We start from the raw sequence: 23,645 nt of genomic DNA, 5'->3' as shown, positions 1-23,645 counted from the left end.
CTTTCTAGAAGCCTCTTTGGTGATTATGGCACGATCTTGTTCTCTTAATACAAGATCTATATTTACTTGTAAAGAATCCCTAGGTAAGGAAGCAAATACCTAGGATACCTGAGAAGGCACGACTCAAGTTGATTATGCTCAGGACTCCTAGTAAGACATGACTCCTATCTAACCGACTACATAAACGAGGGTGATGGGTACAACCAAGACAAATCCAAATTTCTAAGCCTTCAAGCTTATGAGAAGAACTCAACAAGCTCGAAGGTCTTGCCGAGTAGCTTAGACTTTAGATCTAGACACCTCACATTGTAACTTAGTTTCTTGAGTTAATACAAGGCTCAAAGCATCATACATGAGATGGGGTTATTATCCTCCAGTAGGCTCGAACCTGTCTATATCGTGTGTTCTAAAATATGACATGCACAAAAGGAACATTGTTTAGTTCTAAAAGCATATGAAACATATAACAACATGAAGAGGAAATAAATTACAGTCAACTAGATATCCATGTAAATTCACATTTGTTAGTATGTCAGTCGAAAAGAACATCTCTAAAGTGCACATAGCTCTTGCAGAAACTATGGTACTTGAGACATAATATACTCTTCAGGGAACTTTTGCAGAAATGATAACATAAATTTCATGAGACCCTTTGCATCATTCCAGTTACTAGAGCTAGTTCCTAGTTCATTGCGTGCTGAGTTCTGAAATCTTGCACCATAGTAATTTGATTGAGTAATTGCTGGACCCATTCCCCTGACTCGACCATTGTTGTCCTATCCAAAAATAGTGTTCATAGCTTCTTCAACATCTTCTTCAGTTATGGCATTACCATCTACCCTTTTCTCAGCCAATATCATGTACAGTCGGTTCTACATATTGTACAATTCAATAATCTGAATTAGTGAACAATTTTATTGTAAAAACAACCGATATACTATAGAAGTTGATACCATTTTTTCTTCAGTTATTGAGTTGATATATGTGCCCTCCTTGTTCTTATGGCATCATCAAATAAAGTTGCTTGATCTACTTCTCCTCCACAAGCATTTTCCTACATTTATAAATTAGTTTATGACGTTAGAGCAGTAGGAACCAAAAAACGTTACACTAGAAAATTACCATTTTTCCTCTTTCCGGCAACGCTTTTCCTACGTAATGTGTGCGGGTGCTTAATATTTTTTGCATTATCTTGGTTCCTCTTGCTATTGCCTAATTAAATAACATATCATTAATATGTGTTAACCAACGGACATGCTTGTTTATTCAAAAGGTCAAGGAAATAATTTACCTTAGCCTCATCTGAGTAGCAATAGGGAACAAGCGTAGCCCATTGAATTTGGTCAACAGTTTGTCAATAGGGAACAAGCGTAGCCCATTGAATTTGGTCAACAGTTTGAGGAACAGTTCGTAGTACTCTCTCAATAGGCACGTTGGCTTGTAAAATGTCTTCTTCAATTGCCATTTGTATTTCCTCCATTTGTTACCTAACTGAGTAAGAAGCCATTTCCTTGACTTATGGTCCACAGCAATTTTTTTTCTAAGTTGAAGAAACAACAGTGAAGAAACAGAACATTGACTTGAATGGATAAAAGGCAAATAGAGCAAACCTGTCTGAATATTGTAAGAAGATGGAAACTAGGTAGTTTAGAGACATTACATTTTTGGATCTTCTGAGAACAGAGTAGTGATTAAGTACATGCTAAGTGATGCATAAAAAAACAATGAAGCAAATTCAATTTTACCCAGGTTACATTAGCTCTACAAGATCTGAAGCATTTTACAAATGCACTGTAACACACTTTAACATAATCTTGAGTGGTGTTTCTGGCTGAATCTATTCTTTGCATGCAGTTTTAGTTAGAACTACCAGGCCTCCTTGACAGTCAGGCTAAAGGCTATAACAGATTCCATAAAATATGACATATTTGAACAGCAAGCAGAAGATTCCTGCGGAATTTGTAATTTACAAACCAGATGTTGGCATAATCTTAAGTGAAGACTATGTTCTGCATTCCTTCGTTGAGGTAGTGCACAGGACGAAAATTGAAGTTCGGAACTTGATAATCCTTACATAGTCTGAGATAACTCTCAAATTTAGTATGAAAAAATAAAATGATGGACTGATCACGTCACTCACCTTAGTAATGACCGTGCAAAATTATCCTGGAATATTGAACGTCCACGTCTTCGCCAACTGCAAGCATAGCATAATAAGCAGCTAACGTTAGGCATCCAAATACAAGGAAGCTATGTGTTGGTTACCTGAAATATGACGCAATATAATCCAAGGTGGAATCAGATTCCACTGGTGTACACAGAACAATGATCGAACACTTGGTGTGCAAAAACTGAACAAGTATCAAACACTTGGTGTGCAGTTAAAATATTGACATCTGAATATCAAATTAGAAAGCAGCAGAGGGTGATGGGTTCTATTCTCCTCAGTAGTCAGGCAAACACTTCGATCACACCTAAGAACAGAGAGTTTTGTGCTGCTGAATCAAGTTGCACCGTTTTCAGAGTTTCTATTTATTGTCCGACAGCAGACTTGACAGACAATGGGCGTTGAGGCCAAACCTCAAGCGGCACATTCAGGCCTGCCATGCCCCACACCACCTTTACGTCCCGTGCCCTTTGCTAACAAACTAACCTATACTCACGCTCGATCACAGACCAATCAGCGCAAACAGGCTGAAAAAAAACTTGACAGAACTGAATCTGAACTCAAGAATACTTCGACATTTCACCCCCTAATCAGTCTCTTGACATCGATGATGCCAATCCTGCTACGTAGCTTGACAAACTTCAATCGGCTAAGTGGTTTAGTGAGGATGTCGGCCAGTTGATCTTTTGAACTTGCAAAGTCGATGTTGACCCTACCTTCTTTGACACAGTCTCTGATAAAATGAAACCGAGTGTCAATATGTTTACTCTAATCATGACATATAGGATTCTTGGCAAGTGCGATGGCAGCTTTATTATCCACCATTAAGGTCATTGCATCCTGCTTAGTACCTTGAGATCACCTTTTTTTTAGATAAAGGGACTGATATTTCATTAAACTAATGAAAAATATCCCGACCTCTTCATGACAACATGAATGCGGCCGATCATCATTACAGAAAACAAAAGCAAAAGGGCAGACTCTGTCAAATTGAGATCACCTAACAACGTTCCTAGCCAAATTGCTAGACAGGCTGCTGAACTTGCTGAAATATATACCTCACATGACAATGCTACCACTCGTTGTTTTTGAGATTGCCATGTGACTGGGCTATCACCAAGGAAGAAGATCACTCCTGAAGTGCTCTTGAGATCATCAGTGTCTCCGGCGAGGTCACTATCACTATAACCTACCAGCCAAGACAAATCTGCTCCTTTTCCGACAAAATGACACCCATAGTCAATTGTACCTGCAATGTATCTCAGAATGTGCTTAACAGCTGCAAGGTGTTCTCCTCCTGGTTTCTCCATTAACCTGCTTACATATCCAATAGAGAATACAAGATCAGGCCTAGTGTTAACTAAATATCGCAGACTACCAATCGGGCTTCTGTACTGACAGATATCCAGCAATGGTTGAGAGTTGTGCTTGCTCAGTTTCAGTCTTGCCTCCATTGGAACCTGACATGGGTTACAATCTCTCATTCCTGCCCTTTCCAAGATCTTGTGGGCATAAGCAGCCTGGCTGATAGTGATGCCCTTTGAGCCCTGCTGCACCTCAATTCCTGGATAATAACTGAGTGGCCCCAACTCACTCATTCGAAAGAGATTGCTCATTTCATACTTAAATTTCCCAATGTCAGCAGGATTTGACCCAGTAATGATGAGATAATCTACATAGATCCCAACCAATAACTGGCCAGAACCATTTTCCCGGGTATACACACCATGTTCAGGAGAAACTGAGTGAGATCAAGCTTGCATCATGCTTTTCATACCAGGCCCGTTGAGTTTGCAAAAGTCCATATAGTGCTTTCTTGTGCCTATACACCTGGTGATCCTGTTGATGAACACTGAAGCCTAGTGACTGCTTAACATAAACAGTCCCTTGCAAATTAACATGAGAAAGGCTGACTTCACATCCGTGTGATGTGCCTGCCAGCCCTGATGTGCAGCATTTGCAAGCAGCAATCTGACATATTCAAGATGAGCAACAGGAGCAAATACCTCATTGAAGTCAATACCCTAACAAGTCTTGCCTTGTACATGGCAATCCTTCCAGCTTCATCATGCTTGACTTTGAATACCCATTTGGGTACAATGGGTCGATGTTCTCTGGGAAGATCAGTGAGCACCCAGGTCTTGTTTTCTTCAATCGACCTTAGCTCTTCAAGCATAGCCGTCCGCCAGCAATCATGCCGAACAGCTTCTACAAAGGTAACTGGTTCCACTGCAGTGTGAAGTGCAGAGCCCCCCGTCGAGGTCGCAATATGTGAAGCCTCGGGGTGACGCCGACCCAATCACGTTGTCAATGTTTCACAACTGCAGAGGTGCATCATCATGGTCGGCGTCGAGCCCCTCCGCGACGGAGGGCAAAAGTGAAGGAGAAGGTGTTTGTCGCCCTCACACCCCCGTCCAAAGAATTTCCTAGGTGATGGCCCAACTGTGTTGGTGTTGGAGCTCTTGGCGCATCTAGACCGAGCGCATCAACACTTATGGTGTATTCAACAGTGAAGGTGCCACCCATCGAAGCCGGAAATCTGCCAGGGGAGCACGCCCAGTCCCACTCACCGCCTTCATCAAACACGACGTTACGAGTCACGACCACCCGCTTGGCCCGTGGATCATAACATTTGGAGGCCTTTGCGCCCGGCTCATACCTGATGAAAATCATCGGCTTGCTGCGATCATCAAGTTTGCTTGGGTTAGGGTCACCTTCACAGAAGCCCACTTTTGGCTTGCGCCTGTACCAAGCCTCGAATGGAGTCATGCCCATCAAGCCGCGTGTTGGCGATCGGTTGAGGATGTAAACTGACATGGTGATCGCTCCCCCCAGAAGAAGTTTGGGAGGTTCTTCACCTTTAACAAGCTTCTCACCATGGCCACAACTATCTGATTCCGCCACTCGACCACCCCATTTTGTTTGGGGAGAATATGGCATGGTAAGATACCTCTAGGCACCGCAATTGGCGTCGTACTCCCCGCCACCTGGACTCTACTTCAGCACTGGCTTGGAGCTTGATGATGGAAGCCGGTGCTTCACTCTTGGCCGAGAGGAGAGACAACATGTAGCGACTACAATCATCTACAAGCGGAAGAAAAATATTTCTTGCGGATTGGACTCTCCGGAGTCATTGGGACAGATCACCGCGCACAAGGTCAAGCAGCCCGTTGGTGCGATACTTGGCCTGGCCTGGGAAGGGAGTTCTCCTTAGCTTGGCAGCAACAGAGATGTGGCGCCTCGTGGTTGAGCTTGCCTAGTCCTTCGAACCCGAGGTGGCCGTAGGGGGTATGTCAAAAATTATGGGTAACAAAAATTTATCGGAGGTTAGCGATAAATAAGATTATCGGATTTATCAGAATTCTATCGGTGGCAGATAAAAATTTTTGGAAAAGATTTGAAAAAAAGACTCAATTTCTCTAGAAAATCACATAGATTAGTCTAAACTATTTGACATAAAAAAATAACAGATAAATGAATTGAAGGGGTGGTCTGGCGGGCTACGGCCTGTGGGTTGACGTTTTGTTGCTCGTGTGTTAGATCCGAGAATCAAAAGATGCTAAATTCAAAAATTACCGAAATTTTTGACCGATAAGTAAATTTACCGGTCCCGCCGATAAATAGGATTATCGGATTTATCGATTTTTTTCGACTATAAATTTCTCACCGGTCACCACGATGCCATGTCTTCACCTTTCACCGGAGAAACACACTGGTCTGGCAATTGTTAGTTTGAGGGTGTACATTCGGTTTGAAGATCTTGATACCTTTGCAAGAAGCCGTCTCCTCTAGTCCCAGATCCTGAGCACTCCTTCAATCAGGACCTGACACCCTTCTTGATGGAGCTGCCCTCACGATGTTTGTGGTGAGCCTCGGTATAAAGTAGACATCGGTGAGGGTGTGGTGTTCCCCGTTCTTGTAGGTGCCACCGATGAGTCACAACTAAGTCAGCACCGAATTTGAGGGTTCCAATGGCGCTGGTGTCGAGATCAGTGAAGGCTTCCCTCAACCCGGCCATATGGTTGGTGGCGTTGGTGTCGAGATGCCACTAACCTTCCTTGTGCTCGAGCTTTGCTTCATTAAGTTGGGCAAACACCTTGGCTTCATTGACTGGCAGTGGCGCGTTGTGTGGCAGTGAGAAGCCTGAGGGACAGAGGAAGGACAAGCCGCGGCCATCAGTAGTGCTTGTTCATCCTCTTCCTGCCGAGCCAGATGAGCCTCCTAAGCGTGCCTAGGAATGCGGCAGTCCCTGGCCTAGTGGCTAATTTTTCTGCAGTTGCGACACTTGTCACAGGAGACATCGCGGCTGCCGCCGGCCTTGTTGCCACTAGTACGCTTCTTGACCAACCTGAGATTTTATTGCTGATCACCGCCCTTTGGCTTTGTCACCTGAAGCACCTGTATTGGTCTGGCGCTAATTCATATGCACCACCGACTCTTCCTCTGTTAGAAGAAGTTTCCTACCCTCCTGGCCGGCGAGATCAAGTCACTCCTCAAACATCCGGAATCTCCCTGTCACATCTTCAATAGAGAAAGCCAAGAGATCCAGAGTCTCAATTTACAGGGCAATTTGAACAAACCTAGGAGGTACAACGCACTGACACTACGTGAAAAAAAGCTAATATTGGTAACGGATAATGACCCGTCATTAATAATATTATCGGAAACGGATCATACATTACCCGTTACTTATGAGCCGTCACCAATAATTACAAAGTTGACATTAATATTACAAATTCAAATTTGACATTAATATTACAAAGTTGACATTAATATTACAAATTCAAAAAACTTGAAACCTAAAATTCAAATTTGACATTAATATTACAAAGTTGACATTGAAATTCAAATTCGTTGTTTTCGTGCTTTCTTGACATGAATCCCTTCGTTATGGTCAGAACTTAGGTATAGAGTTTTCTCAGTCGGTAGAAGGCGTGGCACGATTGCAGTAGCGAAAGAGGGAATTTCATCGAATTGATTGAACTCCTCCTCATTAACGATATTTGCAACTCCGATGATACGTCTTTTTCCAGCGAGAACCACATGACGTTTCTTCTTTGTTGTGTCAGTCACATAAAAGACTTGGCGAACATCTTTTGTGAGTACGAAGTATTCAAACTTGTATCCGACATGTTTAAGATCAACACTAGTGAATCCATACTTGTCACTAGTGACGTCATTTGCCCCATGTACCAAACGGCAACAAAACAGGGCTACCTTGAATCCCAAATAGTTCAGCTCCCAGATCTCCTCTATTTGACAATAGTATGTGCCCCTCTGCATGTCGTTGTCATAAGCATCTATATGGACACCACTATTCTGGTATATACTCTTCTCATCTTGGATAACTATGTAAAATGTGTATCTATTTATATCGTACCCTTGATATGTCATAATTGTGTATATAGAGCCTGATGCCAGTTTTTTTATTAGAGCACTTGTAGGAGTACTCGATTATCGGATTCGATCTCGAAACCAAGTCATGAACCTTCGCATATATTGCCTCGTAACCCAAGCTTCGGTCTGCCCCAAATTCTCTTCAAGTAGTATCTACTTGTGCTCATCGACATATGGACATACTTCGCTCATTTGTTGTAGCACAAGGAAATGAGGTTGGTTGTATGCCTTCGGATCAGGAGCAATTGCCATCTTCCCTAGAACCTCCACACCTGCAAGCCTCCCTTCGTAGCGAGAATTAGGCATACCAATTGAGTTATTTGGGTCAATGTAATTAACAGACTACTTCAATGCCTCCTCCGTCATGTAACCAACATGATGCATCCCTTAGGAAATGCTCGATTCCTTATGTACGACTTGAGAACGCCATATATCTCTCATATGGAAACATGTGATGCAGGAACATGGGACCAAGGTAGTATATCTCCTTCACAAGGTGACCAATGAGATGTACCATGATATTTAAAAAGGATGGTGGGAAATACACCTCAAAAAGATATAGAGTCTCAAAGTTTCTTCTTTCTAGCTCCTCCAACGAGTCTAGATCAAGTACATGCTCAGGATAGCCTCGCGAACCTTTATTGGTAGGATGTTCCTAATAGCTACAGCAAGCAATGATATCATCATCATATGGCAATCATGGGACTTCATCATGGCAAAATTAATTTTTAGCTCTTACATCGAAACAAATCTTGTGATGTTGGATGAGTAACCGGAGGGAACTTTCACACTGTGCAAGAACTTGTAGAATTCTTTTTTCTCCTTCTTGAAGAGAGTGATAGCTGCTGGGGGTAGGTGGTTTCCTTTGTTAGTATCATGTGCATGGAGCTCCGACCTTAAACCCATTTCTTCAAGGTCATCTCGTGCGTTCTCATGATTATTTCCTTTTCCCTTCATTTGAAGCAATGTATCGATCAGACTCTCACATATATTCTTCTTTACATGCATATTGTCGATAGAGTGGCAAACATATAATTTTTTCCAATATTCTAGCTTGAATAGTATTTATTTCTTGTTCCACATTCCTAATTGTTCATCATCCTTGGAGGATTGTTTTCACTTGCCAAGGACAACATTGATATTCTTAACCTGATCGTGCCATCAAACTGCTTGTCCATGTTTTGGTACGGGTGCTTCCTGGGACGGAAATGTTGATGCCGCATGTACACTATTTTCTTTGAGTTGTTCAACCTCAAACTGCATGTGTCATCTAAGCAATGTGAGCAAGCTTCACCTTTTCTTTTGCTCTGTCCTGACAAGTTACGAAGTGCTGGCAGATCATTGATGGTGACAAACAACATGACGTGCAAGGTAAAGTACTCTTGCTTTTACTGATCCCAAACCTCAACACCTTCCGACTAGAGTTTCTTAAGATCATTGACTAAAGGCTTGAGGTACATATCGATATCGTTGTTATGTTGTTTTGGTCCTCATATCAAGGTTGACAACATAATGTATTTTCGCTTGTTACAAAGTCAAGGTGGAAGGTTGTAGATTGACAATACAATAGGGCAGGTGCTATGTGAGGTACTCATGTTACCGAATGGATTCATGCCATATGTGCTCATAGAAAACCTAATATTTCTCAATTCTTCAGGAAACCAACCAAATGTGGAATCAACGATTCGACACTAAGCAGAATCTGTCGGGTGTCGTATCATTGTGTCATTTTTACGACCCTCGTTATGCCAACACACCAATTGCGTCTCATTTCTTTTGGCAAACAAACGCTTCAGACAGGGAATTATAGGAAATATCACACCACCTTTCTAAGACCATCTTTACTTTTCTTGCCTCCATCCTCATCAGCACCATCATTTCTACACTTATCAATGGGTTCCACAAACGGAGCATTGATCCAGCTTTGCATATTCTCCACGAAACAAGATACAATCCTGCTTACATGCATGTATTTTTTCTATTTCCTGCCCTAAAGGACAAATTATCTTCTTTGCGTCGTAGACACCCTCAAGCACCAGGTTCCCCTCCGATTGCATGTCCCTTAGTAGATCCAGCAATGCTTCGAAACTCTTGTCAATTCAACCATGGGTTGCCTTCAGTTGTAGAAGCTTTAGGTTCCCAAATATCTACGTGTACTTCTCCTTACTTTGGGATAAAGGGGTGTCTTGAAATCCCGCACAGAGTCCTAAAATTTAGTAAATACACCATTGTTATACTCGTCGTGCCGCTCGACATCCCTCACCATCTGGTCCATATTCTCCACAAAATCCTCGAGATCATTATCATTGAAACCTAATATATCCTCATCCCTGAGATCATGATCCATTTCACCAAGTGTAAGTCTTTGATCCACACTGTCGGCATGGAGGGCCCGATCCAACTCACACTCGTTAAGGCCTTCCTCATCATGTTTGTTCCAACATGTATAATTCTTTTTAAATCTACGCATGACCAAGTGTGCATGGATATTGTCTAGTTTCGGAAACTTCTTATCATTCTTGCAATCGCGACATGGACAATACATTGCCGTTTTACCAACATATTAGGGTTTATATTAGACCTATAATTTGTGTAGTACTTGATCATTATTTTTTGTAGGAATTAATTTATTGTATATTTTGGTTTGTAATTTATTGTATATTAGGTAATTAAAGTTTTTTACTTAATAGAAATTAAGGCATATTTTTGGTAGATACGAATTACATCTATAACTATCATACAATATCTTTGTTTGTACTAATCAAAGCAAAAATGATAGATGTAAACTTTTACTTAATACAAATAAAGCATATTCTTACTTATTACATGTCCTTGATACAAATTATAGCAAATCATGAATTAATGATTACATCAAAACTGCTTTTATTTAACGATTATAGCTTCATTATGATCGCAGCGTATGTAGGTAGGTTTCTTAGTGTCATCAATGAGAGGCAGGTCGACATTCTCTCTAAAAGGAGGCATGACGTCAAATTGATTGTAGCTTCCTCGTCGACAACATCCTCGACAGTGACAATTTTTCTTTTTTCTTGAAGAATCACATGGCGTTCCTCCTTGTTAACTGGGTACGTGTCCTTTATATAGAAGACTTGAGTAACATCTTTGGCAAGCACGAATGGTTGTTCTTTGTATCCGACGAGTTTGAGGTTGACAGTAGTCATACCATACTTGTCGGTATTCATTCTACTTGGGAGTCTGACACATTGGCACTGGAACGAGGGATCCGCAAATGTTCTCCATATTGAAGCTCCCAAATCTCCACTATGAATCCATAGTAGGTCTTCTTGTTGCTAGTACGGTCGTAGGCATCAATATGCACACTGCTATTTTGGTTAGTACTCTTTTTTTTCTTGTGCTCTCGTATAAAATGTATAGACATTAATGTTGTATGATTTATGTGTATGAATCGTTGTTGATGACCCATTAGCCAACATTTCCAATAGTGCATCATCTATATCTCTATCCATCATGTGTCTACGTAATCAACTACTAAAATTATCTCTGTGCTCTCTTGCAATCTAATCCTCTAATTTTGTTGGATATGTGGACCGTAGCATTTGCATGTACATATTGACATACGAGTTCACTACAATTGATTGTTGCAAAACTACGAAATGTGCTTGGGTGAATGAAATATAATCGTTGTAACGGACTGTACTATGACCTAGCATCCTTTTCCCCATTAGCCTTCCCTCATGACGAGATATAGGAGCGAGTTTTCCAGCTGAAAATTTTGTACTTCCTTTCCCTTTTCCAAGAACAACTCTAATATTCTTAACCATCTTATTTACATGCTCCACAGTATGAACCTTTGGAGCTCGACGAGTCTCCATTGTCCTATCAAAAGCTCTTTTATTCCAACGGTACGGGTGTAGAAACCTATGGTGACTCATGTAGACCATTTTGTTACAATTATTCAGCCACAACCCCCCTGTTTCATCCAAGCACCATACACATCCATTGTAGCCTTTTAAAGTCTTTCCCAATAGGTTAGCAAGGGCAAACCAATGTTGGATCATTACGAATAGCATTACGTGTAGGGTGAAATACTGGCGTTTGTATTCATCCGACACATGTACGCCATCTTTCCATAGTACAAGGAGATCTTCAAGCAATGATTGGAGATACACATCGATATCATTATTAGGTTGACTCAGTCCACTGATTAGCAAAGACATTATAAGGAACGTCCGCTTCATACACAACCAAGATGGAAGGTTTTAGATACAGAGTCACGGGTCAAGTGCTATGATTATTGCTCATGTTACTGCAAGGATTCATCCCATTTGTACTCAACCCGAACTTTATGTTCCTCATTTCCGCTTTGAATTCCTTGTATTTTGTATCAAAGTTCCTCCATTGCATTCCATCTTTCTTGCGCCCTTTAGCGTGACATCGCATCAACTTGGCATTCACTTTGTTGGCAAACAACCACTTCAGATGGGAGATTACAGGGAAATACCAACCCATCTTAGCGGGGGAGGGGGGGTCTTTTATATTTACTCTTCCCCCCTACGTCATCGCTATCGATATCGTCAATGTTGCGCTTGTACCGTGATGCACCATAAATGCGACACACTCACAAGTTTGCATACCCGTTGCAAAACAACATACAGTCGTTTCGACATGCATGTATTTTCTCTACTTCCAACCCCAATGGGCAGATAATCTGCTTGGTGTGGTACATATTTTTAGGCAACTCGTTGCCCTCTGAAAGCAAGTCTCTCGAGAATCGTAACAACTCATTGAAGCCCTTATTAAACCAACCATAGCTAGACTTCATTTGTAGCAATGTCAGCACAACATGCAGCTTATTGTGCTCTTTCTTATAGCCCGGGAACACCGGTGTTTTATTGTCCTCTATCATGCGCTGAAACTTTCTATGTTGCTTATCAATGGTGTAATCTCCCTCCACATTGCGTAACATTTCATATAGGTCATCATTATTGTTGCTGACAAAAGTATCTTCGAACACCGACATATCGATGTCTTTGTTAGCCATCATATCGTTGCCTCCGTCTTTCTCGACTGTGGGATGCTCTTCATGCACAACCTCCTCATGTTCACCGTGCTCAATCTAGCGGATATAGCCAGGCTTGAAATCCCTACAAAATAAGTATGCATGGATCTTCTCTATGCCTAAGAATTACTTCTTATTCTTACAATTAACATATGAACATCATATATAATGATCATCACTCTTATTTTTTTGACTTTTTGTACGTCGTGATAACCCTCAAAAAAGCATCCACGCCATGAAAGAACTCCGAACCGTGATGGTCAGACTTGTACATCCATGTCCCGTCTATCTGCAAAATTATGATTATCATTATGTTTTAGAAATCAATAAAAAACCAATGAAATGATAACCATGCAATATTTCAAAATGCACAACTAATTTTTTGAGTTACCTTATCTTGATTGCTCCATATTAGATAGCCCATCACCTTCCGTCACTTGGTCCCGATCGGAGGACCCGCCTTCTAAATACTATCACGTCCAACTGCGACTAGCTGGTGGATTTGCCATCTAAACAGCACAATATTCATATTCAATATATTGATATATTTAGAGACGATTTTAATCTTTTTTACTAATTCACTAGTAGAAATTTAGAGCTAGGTTTTAATTTATTTAGAGGTGATTTTAACGTTCTTTTTCTTAATTCACCACTAGAAAATTGAAGATCTAGGCCACCATGGCATAATCATATACCTTCAGATCTAGAGCAATGGAGCAAATAAATCTAGCCACAAATGAAATGTATATCATCTCTATGTGTCATACAATGAAAAAATTGTAAATATTAATTGGAATTATTGTAAGGACATTAACCAAGTCACTACATACTAGTTTCAGAAATATTGATCTAGTAGGAGCTAAATAAGGAAACTAACATGTGAATCAACACTCAGAAAATCCCATGCTTCTATACAGCTTGAAACAATAGGGATTTGAAGAAGCTTCTGTAGAATTAACAGGTAGAGTTATATGATGCAAGGTTTTTCTTAGCTATGCAGATAAACTTCATTAGCAGATTCCATATCACAGATCATGAAGCACAACAAACATGATAAAACAGAAAATGCTTACTTCAAGGTTAGACAGCCATATAGCAACAGCAGGACAAAGAGAATCCCAAAGATGCTTACTAAAAATATATTAAGCCAAAGTCAATGTAGATCAAAATGCCAATTAGCTGGGAATGAAGATCAGTATGCATTCATGTTGTCTTGAGTAATTCAAAGAAGCGCAAAGCCCTTGATACTCCCAAGGCCAAAACTAAGAAAAATGTCTGTTTCTTGCAAGATGTTCTGCACCATGTCAACAGCTCAAGAAATGAATTATTGTTTTGAAATCTCATTGCTCAAACTCGAGCTTCAGTGAAATATGGAGAAATTAAAAATTAACTAGAGTATCTTCACATAGTACAAGAAATATACCTTCAGAGAGGGGCGGAAATGGGTGACCGGCGCCGAGGAAGCTTGGGGCCGGTTCGTATTACAGTTCCGGCCCGTAATACGAACCGATATTGATACTCATTGTCAGTGCCGACTCTTGCTTACCAGAGCAGAACTCAAGATTACTTCGATAAGAGGAAGATCATAGCCTAGAAGGTGAAGGAGAATAATCATTTAAGATGGCGCCAACTCCATGTACCTTGAGTTTCCTGTTCTGCTACACGACCAAACTACCGAATAACTCGACCCTTGATGGAGAGATTGCAGCAGGCTATGCAGGGGCGACTGCAATGGAACCACCCACTGTTCTTCTTCTTCCCTTGTGGTCAATATATGCGAAATTGTCCAGAGTAAATCTCTCGTCTCCTCTTCTTCTATAACAAAATTTCTTGAAGACGGAAGAATTCACCGTTTGAGCACATATTGGAGTTGTTGCTGCTTCAGCTACTCTGGAGGTGGAGGAGAATTGCAGCAGCAGCAGCACGCCATGGGAATAATCGGAATGAGGTGAAGGGGTGGGCGGCATGGGCTTGTATGATGGATGGAAAGGGGATCGGGCAAACAGATCGTCTGAGGGTTTCTTGGTTTTCTGATTGAGAATATCGCCTTATGAGTTTATTTGTTATCAGAAAGAGCTCCCTCCTGTATCTTAACTGCCCCTGGAGAAAAGCCACCAACAGAAGATTACGTGGGAAATATTGGTGGGACTTGCGCCATTAGGCGGCAAGGAATTGCTAACGTCGAGTTTAAGTACCGTGTCTAACAAACATATCTAATTAACTTGGAGCGATCAAATTCTGTGATTTCGGAAGAAGATCCATTCTGTTGGTAGACACGGTTTTTTCTCCATCTCTCGCGCTCCTGCTTACAGGTTACTTGATGTATCAAGTGAGCTTTGCTAGACATGGTTTAATAAGCCGTCTCATGGACACTGTCTCTAGCTATTGTTTTTGCTGTTGTAAATACACGTGCTATTATATGAATCATTATTATCTTATATAATGATATGATATTATAGATCATTTAGAATAACAAACAAACAACTTATGAATAAATCACGTATTTACTAATCAATGTAAATAATAATTATCTAAAAAACTAAATATCTTATAATTTATAAATATATAAACATAGACATGATTTAATCATTTTCACGATCACCTCTACAATATTTTCATTCAATAATTGGACATACAACCTCCTCAATGTCTATAAATCTTCAAATGGAATCTATAGCCGGTAACCATGACTGACCAGGTCAGTGCGTGAGACGTAGAGTCGTCCTTCGTAGTGCCGAGCGAGGCCACGCTGATGAAGTCGCTCTGGCTCTCAGCTCTCTCCCCTAGACATCGACATGGTCAACAGTGGCCACACCCCAACAGTCTACTTCTACCGCTCGGATGATACTGCAGCCGACTTCTTTGACGTGGCCAATGTCAAGGAGTCTATGGCCTGACCTTCTACCCCCTCGCTGGCCGCCTTGACGTTGACGACGATGGCAGATGGCAGGATAGAGATCAGCTGCAACGGTGAGGGAGCGCTCTTTGTCGTCGCTCGCTCTGATCTCACCGTCGATGACTTCAAGGACCTCAAGCCGTCGCCAGAGCTAAGGAGGCTATTCGTTCCTCACGTTCATCCGCCGTCCATCATATGGCCGTACAGGTCAGATTCACAATTTCTCCACGATTACTGCTTCGTGCTTTATTAGAAGTTGAATATTTGGTAATTGGCAGTTTGGCACACGATATCAATTTTCTTAAATCGCTCATGTAGTATCCGATGATGGTATATTACCCAACGCATAGTAGTAGTACTAGTAAATGACGTGTGTGGCTAGCTGTAAATGACGCGTGTGGCTAACTACTTGCAGGTGACTTTCATGAAGTGTGGAGGGATGGCGCAAGGAACAGCCCTCGACCACGTCGGCATCCACGCACGAGCACGTTTCCCTTCTTCGAGGCATGGTCGGCCTTCTCCAGGGACGGCAACGGCGCTGCCGTGGAGCTCCCCTGCCCCGACCGCACCCTGCTACGTGCACGGTCCCCGCCTGTCGTCCACCCCGCGACGCCCTCTCGGTATTATATCCTAAGTTTATCTTAATGATCCCACGACTTTCTCAAATACACATAGTAAATTTATTTCGTATTGTTTATATTTTTTCATAAGTATAAAATACTACTAAGTTTTGTGTTGTTCTATCACTTAAAAACATAGAAAAAGTACCATAACCTTACACGTACGTCACCCCTCGAAGGCTAGTCTACTCGGATTTGTGGTTGAGCTTTAGTTGTGGTCGTAATCGTGGTCGAGTTACAGGATAGCATGTCAATAAAATAGGTATAATTTTTGCATACGAAATTCAATTGAGGCGTTTTTCGACTCGTTAGAAGCTATTGATGAGACCTTTCCAATGGATAAGAGCTCGATCAAATATTCCTTATAGTTTAGTCAGAGTTAAAAGAAATAAGGTGATATACCATCGTTTTTGACTTAGTTAGGTCTTGTAATCGTGTCGGGGTCGGAGTTTAGGTTGTGTACGTTTCTTTTCATGGCTGCACAACCCTAGGTCGATCTCCTCATGTCCCCTATATATACATAGTAGCCGTCATAGTTTAGACTCGGGTTTACCTTAGATTATTCTATTTTAGACAGTTTCGCCGTTTATCGGTTTGTTGAATCCCAACTCGAGTACTTCATTGGTAATTAGCAATATTCAGATTGCATCTACCTGTTCTTACTTGTGTTCTCGATTCGCTTGCAGGAAAAACCTTCTTGATGAGGTCAACGCGTCTTGGCACGATTGATAACCACGGAATAGTGGTGTAGTGGTTGCGAGGGTTCTCGATTTCTTCTGTTCGGAGCCTTTGGATCATCAACGTCGAAGCTCCACCAATCGACTTATCATATTACCTTTCAGAAGATCGGGCAAACACGTATCAAGTGGTATCAGAGCCTCGGTTGCCCGTTAGATAATCTTAGTTATCCCCTTTGTTTCGTTGTTTTCTATTACCTATAATCCAGAAAATTACCCTACAAAAATATTTAGATCTTAATTTTTCCGCTGTCCAAACTACTTTGTGCCTTCGCAATTTTGTTTTCAGTATTCGCATTGTTGAGTTTGAGTCCATCGTCAGTGTCTTTATTGCTGGTCGAGTAATCGTGATCTAGTTTCTAGAGTCGAGCCTTGCTGTTTAGCCGCTTTAACCATCTACTCGAGTTCGACCACTGGTCGAGTCGACCATCAAGTCATGTTCGACCACTAGTCATTTCAACCATCTACTCGAGTTCGACCGCTAGTCGAGTAGACCATCAAGTCGTGTTCAACCACTAGTCATTTCAACCATCTACTCGAGTTCGACCACTAGTTGAATCGACCATCTACTTGCGTTCGACCACTAGTCGCTTCGACCACCAACTCGAAGTCCCGACTAGTCATTCCAACTACCCACTCGGGGTCCGACCAAGCACTCCAACCACCCACTCAGGGTCCCGACCAGCCACTCTGACCACCCACTCAGGGTCCCGATCAGTCACTCCCACCACATAGTCAGAATCACCCACCTTCTCGAATCCGACCATCCTTTTGGGTTCGACCACCTAGTCAGATTCAACTATCCACTTGTTTTCGCCTCCACAACCTAGTCGGAGTATATCTATTTCTGGCTGCTCTCGGACACCCCCATATACCTTTCATATCGAGAATTGTTCAACAAAGTTCGAGTAGCAATTCATAGTGGAAACAGAGGTAGCCAAAGTTCAGAGAGAGAAAATGATCTTAGAAAAGTTTGTGACCCACGTACCTCACTGGTCTTAGAAAAGACAGTAGAATAGTTTTTGAGTTTGTATCATATTTGCAAGAAAAAAACGCAAGCAAGAAGCAAAGAGTGACAAAAAAAAGAAGCAAAGAGTAAAAAAAAGAGAGAGAGAATTAAAAAAAAAGAGAATCAGTTTGTTTTACAAATTTTATTCCATTGTGCTTGTGTCTGTTATAGTTTTCAGCTTGCTTGAGTTAGTTCTAGTAACGTATTCAGGCCAACAACTGTGACGAGTACTGTGGACTTTTATTCAACTTTGCTAATCTAATTTTCAATAATTGCCACTCCTTGCTTCTAAATATTACCTGTCCAAGCTACACCTTCTCTCAATCAGAATGGTTTCTCCGCTTGCAACTACCTCACTCGTACCCAATAAGGTATCACGCACCAACCCGGTTGTGCCAACTGCGGTGATTAGTAAGAATACTTGCAAGAGTGTGGTAGGATGCTTGAAAGTGTGTGACTCCACCTCCACCACTTAGTAGTCGATAGGGATAATTTATCTTTCGTTATTTTCTATCTTCGACTAACTATGACAGGAGAAGCATCGGATGCGAAAGAGTGTGTTTTGAGGGAAGAACTCACAATGTTGTTGGATGATCATCGACAAACTATTAATGACGACATTGACAAGAAGCTTGCGGGAACCAATACCGCATTGCAACGACTCAATAAAAGCATTGCAATGCTCAATACACGCTTTGATCGATTGGTTAATACGCCACTGAACAATGGTCAAGTGGATCCTCATGGTGCAACCTATGAACATGATGAAATTTTGAGACAAGAACGTGACGTCTATGATGAATGACAAAGGAACCAATTGAACTCCAATTGTCAATGTATAAGAGGTAATAATTTTCAGCAACATAACCCACATATTAATGATGATCCATTTGCTAAAGTTAAATTTATTATACTATCTTTTGAGGGTGCTTATGATGCTGAAAAGTATTTAGATTGGGAGATGGCGGCAGAACAGAAGTTTAATGCTCATTTAGTTCTTGAAGTGCATAGAGTTAGGCAAGCCACTAGTGAATTTAAAATTTTTGCAATCATTTGGTGGAATACTGTATGCATCGATGGATTAGCGCCTACCATATGGAATGCTTTAAAGGTTGCTATGCTTAACAAATTTGTTCCACCCTCTTTTCAATATGATTTGCGCAAGAAATTGCAGCGCTTAAACCAAGGTGATAGATCTGTAGAAGAATATTATCAAGAGCTACAAATTAGTATGTTACGTTGTGATATTATTAAGGATGAAGAGGCTACAATGGCATGCTTTTATGGAGGATTAAGGCATGAAATTCAGGATATAGTTGATTACAAAGAATACAATAGTGTTCCTAGATTATTCCAACTTGCATGTCAGGCAGAAAAAGAATTGCAAGGACGATAACAGAGTCTAAGGAGCAATTTTGGAAGTATGACAACTTCAAAATCAATACCAGGACAAGTCAAAATAGCCCCACGTTCAGCTACATCGTGTGCTGCCCCCTTCTCGAGGTAAGTAAATCCATAAGTGTGTAGGGTCTAGCCAAGAGCTCTTCTTCCGTTGCTTCTACAGGCTGATCGACTGGGATTGTATGACATCGATGCAAGGGAATAGGCTACATCATGAAGGATTGCCCAAGTCAGCGAGTGTACATTGTAACAGAAGACGATGAACATATAAGTGCTAGTGATGTTGAGGATGAATATGCTCTTGCAGCTAACCATGCAGGTGATGAGGATGGTCGTGAGATGGATATCGACCATAAGAAAGTGTTCAATATCACTGCCACGGAGGATTATTGGACCCTCATTGTGCAGCGAGTGCTAAGTACTCAAATGGAGCAAACGGAACAGTTATAACGCGATAATTTATTTCAGATGTTCCTCATAGTCAAGGATTATCGTGTTTGAGTCATTATTGATGGAGGAAACTGTAACAATTTGGTAAGTTTAGATATGATCGAGAAGCTTGCCTTGCCAACAAGAAACCATCCTTACCTGTATAACATTCAATGATTCAACAACGGTGGTAAGGTGAAGGTAATGCAAACAGTTAGGGTGCATTTTTCTATTGGTTCGTACTATGATTGTGCTGATTTTGATGTAGTACCCATGCAAGCAAGTTCACTTTTGTTAGGACAACCATGAGAGTTTGATACTGATACAACACATCATGGTAGAAGTAATAAGTACACCCTTATGCATAAAGGATAGAAAATAATTTTTCTATCTTTAATCTTTGCTGAAATTGTGAAATGTGAACAAGAGATAGCTCAAAATAAGAGAAAAGAGCTTGAGGAAGTATCTAAAAATTAGCAAGTCTATGTTATGTTTACCACTAAATCTGAACTTGCTGAAATTGTTGATAATGAGCTTCCATGCTATGTTTTGAAATACGAAAAATCCTTAGTTCCAACGGAGGATATTTCTAGTTCTTTGTCTCCTGCTATCACTAACTTTTTGCAGGATAGTAAAATCAACAAAGCAATGGATGAAGAGAAAAAGAAGTTGGTTGAGAGCCCCACCACCACTGCTACATTTTCTCCCATAGGTCGTAATATTATTTCCTCACCTCCTTCTTATGATGGTTTTGGTGCCGAGGAGTATATTGATTGGGAAATAGCGATAGATAAAATGTTTGCCCAATGCCGAAAGTGTGAAAAGAGGAAGATTAGGAATGCCGCTTGCATTTTAACTAGTTGTGCATCCATTTGGTGGAAAAATTTGTGTGCATCTAAAAAGGTTCCTCGAATTTGGAAAGAGATGAAAATTCTTATGAGAGAAAGATTTATTACTCATGCATCTATTTGTAAAGAAGAAGTGCATCTTTCGGAGGAGGAAACCCTTGTTGCCCCTCTACCTGTGACTAATATTTTGCAGGAAAAAGTGAACAAACAAGAGAAGGAAAATGAGATGAATAGCAAGGAGAAAAGAGGAGACAATTGCTGCTCCATGCATGTTACAAAGAGGTATAAATGCTAATGCACCTATATCAACCGAGGAAGAAAACAAAGGTAATAAACAAGGTGCTACACTCACACAAGGTGAGGAATACTTTGGTGAGTTGAAATTGCCCACTACAAATGCTATTGTAGAGCAACCATTAGTGGACCATATTCTTGTTTTATCGTTGTCACAAAATGATTTGTTTGTAGTTCCTTATGATAAAGAAGAGTTATGTGGTAATGCTTCACTTATATCACAACCACAACTTGTGCATGAACATGTTAACTCTGTTTTACAAATGAATAGTTGTTCTGAAATTAAATGTTCAATGTATTGCTAGTGAGCAAGAAGAGCTGAAATTGTTATGTTCCATAAATACTTTAGGTTATATTGAATTCGATGTTCTTTGTGATCTAAATAGTTTAGAAGAGACATTAAAACTTAATTCTGATTTGCCATGTTCTTCATATAATATCTTTGTTGTTATTGGCAGATACAATGATAAATTAGAATATATGGTGCATCAAGTTTATATTTGTTCACCTGAAATCTTCTGCTATTATGTCTGAAAGTGAACATTTAGAGGACCGTAGTTGCAATATTAATGTCATGTCAAGTTTTTCTAGTCCTATTTGCAATCCCCTGAGTAGTTCACAGGAATGGGAGTGTTGTTGGATGCTACCATACACCATAACCATTGCTTCACCTTTCTTTGTACAGAAGATACAAATTGATATTAGGTTGCCATACAATGGCACTTCTTTTAAAGAAGGGGAGCAAGAAAATATCACTTCTTTTAAAGAAGGGGAGAAAGAAGTCATACATGCATTCATTGTACCAATGATGTTTACTACGGCCAATGATGATAAGGTACAATTGTTTCAAAGAGAATTATAATTGTTTGATAAATAATTTATGATATTGCATAACAAGAGTTCCTTGCGTATTTGCTTTGTATAGAAGTTTATAGACAAGATAATACTATACATAAACCGATGAAGGTTTGTTGTAAAGAAGGGGAGTATGATGAGCCCATGGCTCCCTCGGATACACACATGGTAAATTTATTCCTTATTACTCATATTTTCTTCGTAGAAAATAAAATACTACTATGTTTTGTGTTGTTTTGTCGCTTAGTAATATGGAAAAAGCACCACAATCTTACCCATACTTCACCGCTCGAAGGCCAAGTCTACTCGGACTCGAGGTTGAGATCTAGTCGTGGTTACGGTCAAGTTCCAAGATAACATGTCAATAAAATAGGCATAATTTTTGCATACGGAGTCCAATTAAGACGTTCTTGGACTCGTTGGAAAGCTATTGATGAGACCTTTCCAATGAATAAGAGCTTGACCAAATATGCCTTATAGTTTACTCAGAATCAAAGAAATAAGGTGCTCTGCCATCGTTTTTGACCTAGTTGGGTGTTGTAATCATGTCGGGTTGGAGTCCAGGTTGTGTACGCCTCTTTCCATGGCTGCACAACCCTAGGTCGATCTCCTCATGACCCCCTATACATACATAGTAGCCATCGTAGTTTAGACTCAGGTTTAGCTTAGGTTATTTTGTTTTAGATAGTTTTGCCGTTTATCAATTTGTTGAACCCCAACTCTAGTACTTCATTGGTAATTAGCAAAATTCAGATTGCATCTACCTATTCTTGCTTGTGTTCTTGATTCGATTGCAGGAAAAGCCTTCTTAGCGAGGTCAACCACGTCTTGGCACGTTGATAACTATGGAGTAGTGGTATAGTGGTTGCGAGGGTTCTTGATCTGTTCTGTTCAGAGCCTTTAGATCATCAATATCGAAGCTTTACCAATCAACTTATCATATTACCTTTCAAAAATCAAATAAACACGCATCGTACCTACTCTGAGTCGTCGGCTGGACCCACAGGCAGCACGATTTTCAGCTCTTCACCATCTCCAATGACCAGATTGCCTTCCTAAAACGCCTATATGGTGGCACAAGCACATTCTGTGCCGTGAATACCCGTGTATAGCAGTGCACGTGTGTGGCACGACAGATTTTGCCTGACGCGGAGGCACGCATCAACTTCTCGGCCAACGTCTGCCACAGAGTGAGGCCGACCCTCCAGGACCACTACTTGCGCAACGAGCTCGTCACCCTGTTCGCCGCTTGTGCAGTGTGGGATATCAGGCCACATCAGGGGCGCCATCGGCCGGTTGGACGACCAGCTGGTGGTCAGCGATGGACTACTATGAGCTGGCCGAGATGGACAGCTAGCCGCTGAAGGGCATCCTACTCGAGACAGAGCTACGGATGGTCACCTGGCTTGGCATGCCGGTGTACAACGCGGATTTTGGAGGGGAAGCCGTGCGTGATTTCACGGGCGGAATCCGTTCGAGGCAGGTTTCTGTACCTCATGAACGCTGGGATGGTCGATAGCGGCACCGTACGTGTTCTGACATGCATGGAGGCTGCAAATATGAAGGAGATAGAATGACTGCTTTATGCAAAGCTCTAGCCTTCGTGTGAAAGCAGAGAAGCACCAGTGTTGAGGTATTCAGCATGGTTTGGATCGAGGTACACAAGTTTCTTATTAGATATTAGAGTGAAAAATTTACTCTGTTTGCATCTCGTGGCTATGATATGCCTTAGAAACAATTAGCGAGATGATTCTTCGCTTCATTGTTTATGTGCAATTCAATAAAATGTTGTTCTTCTCCATAATAACTATCATTCACATTGATGAATAAGTATGCGGCATGCTCGTTGTGCACATTAGTTTATTATAAGTAGATGAAGTGCCCGCTCAATTGTGTTGGAATAATGTGGCCCATTCATGAAATCCCAAAGCAAGTGTATGGTGGAATTGTC

At 41.1% G+C, this 23,645-nt stretch overlaps 1 pseudogene; it reads left to right on the top strand.

Annotated features, from left to right (window-relative positions):
* The first annotated feature begins 6,138 nt into the window (after positions 1 to 6,138).
* LOC133900196 (putrescine hydroxycinnamoyltransferase 1-like) lies at positions 6,139 to 23,292 on the top strand (annotated as a pseudogene).
* The last annotated feature ends 353 nt before the right edge of the window (positions 23,293 to 23,645 follow it).

Source organism: Phragmites australis, chromosome 19, assembly GCF_958298935.1.
Source record: "Phragmites australis chromosome 19, lpPhrAust1.1, whole genome shotgun sequence".
In the NCBI taxonomy this organism is placed as follows: domain Eukaryota; kingdom Viridiplantae; phylum Streptophyta; class Magnoliopsida; order Poales; family Poaceae; genus Phragmites; species Phragmites australis.
The sequence above is the reverse complement of the archived record's forward strand: the minus strand, read 5'-3'. Positions and strand labels throughout refer to the sequence as shown.